The 1,647-nt window shown below is 42.4% G+C and overlaps 1 protein-coding gene across 3 annotated transcripts in view; it reads left to right on the top strand.

The window, feature by feature from the left end:
* The window catches only part of Ckap5 (cytoskeleton associated protein 5), a 97,114-nt gene that overhangs the window by 71,844 nt on the left and 23,623 nt on the right, over window positions 1-1,647 (top strand). The window lies entirely within an intron of this gene.

The raw sequence follows: 1,647 nt of genomic DNA, 5'->3' as shown, positions 1-1,647 counted from the left end.
AGACTCTATCTTTAAAAATAAAAGAAGAAGCCTGTGGTGGTGGTACACACCTTTAATCCCAGCACCTGGGAGGCAGAGGCAGGCAGATCTGAGTTTAAGGCCAGCCTGGTCTACAAAGTGAGTACCAAAACAGGCTCCAAAACTACACAGAAAAAAACCTGTCTTGAAAATCAAAAAAAATTGTGGGAACTGCAGCCCCGAGTTGATATCCCTGGCCTCATTTGAAGTGCTTATCTGCAAGGAAAACATAATAAATTCCCTCTGCTCCTGGAGCGGGGAAGGAAGGAATTTTGAGTGCATGGTGACCATTCCTTGATCCCTGCCAGGGTCAGGTTACAGTCCCTTTGCAGCCCCCTCCTCATTTGGTGCCATGGTATAAAGCCAACCCCAGCAAGACAATAAAGAAGCTAGCTGTTCCACCTCAACCTCGTGCTCTGTGTATTTATTCAACTTGGACACCCTCCACCGAGATTCTTGGTTCCAGCCTGTGCTGGCGCGGCAAAAAAAAAATTTCTTCTTTTCTTTCTTTTTTTCCCAAAATGGGCTTGGTAGCACATGACTATAATCCCAACACTGAAGAGGCTGAAGAGGCAAGATTGTAAAATTTATTTATTTTATTTTTGTTTTTATTTTATTTATTTATTTGGCTTTTTCGAGACAGGGTTTCTCTGTAGCTTTGGAGCCTGTCCTGAAACTAGCTCTTGTAGACCAGGCTGGCCTCAAACTCACAGCATGCAGAAGGGAATCCCACATCAGCGCCCTGGGTTTCATCCTGAGCATAGTAGACATTTTATTTTGAGACAAATTCTCACTGTGTAGCACAACTAGCCTGGAACTAGCTTTGTACATCAAGCTAGATCTGTCTACCTGTCTTCTACACCACACCTAGCATGGCAGAAATTTTGCAGATCACTTTGTTTTTGTTTATTTTGTTATGTTTGAGACAGTGTTTCTAGATAGCTCTGGCTGTTCTGGAACTCTGTATAGACCAGGCTGGCCTTGAATTTACAGAGATCCACCTATCTCTGCCTCTTGAGTGCTGAGATTAAAGTTGTTTGCCATCGTTCCATTTGTAGAAGTTAGTTTTCCCCTTAACACTATATGTATCCCAGAGATTCAGCTCAAGTCATTGGGTCTGAAGGCAAGCACCGTTATACACTAAGTCATTTTGCTGACCCTAAACAAGTTTCTTCTTGTTTTGATTTTTCAAGACAGGGTTTCTCTAGCTTTTGGAGCCTGTCCTGGAACTCACTCTGTAGACCAGGCTGTCCTCGAACTCAGAGATCTGCCCGCCTCTGCCTCCCGAGTGCTGGGATTAAAGGTGTGCGCCACCACCACCTGGCACAAGTTTCTTCTTAAAATCGACATTCATTCATTCATTATTTCTTTATTTATGTTGGTTCTTTGAAAATGTCATGCTAAATATATTGATCTTATCTACTTCTTCCTCCTTTAATCCCATCAGGTAGATCTTTGCATTCCAGAACCACCAGGTCTATGTAGAGAATTCTTGTCTCAAAACAAACAAAAAATTACTTCTTTATTTGGGAGGAGGGATGCATGCATTTGCATGTTCACTTTTTTTTTTTTTTTTGGTTTTTCGAGACAGGGTTTCTCTGTGGCTTTGGAGCCTGTCCTGGAACTCAC

Source organism: Microtus ochrogaster (assembly GCF_000317375.1).
Source record: "Microtus ochrogaster isolate Prairie Vole_2 chromosome 14 unlocalized genomic scaffold, MicOch1.0 chr14_random_1, whole genome shotgun sequence".
In the NCBI taxonomy this organism is placed as follows: domain Eukaryota; kingdom Metazoa; phylum Chordata; class Mammalia; order Rodentia; family Cricetidae; genus Microtus; species Microtus ochrogaster.
Note: the sequence above shows the minus strand (reverse complement) of the source record. Positions and strands in the feature narration are given on the sequence as shown.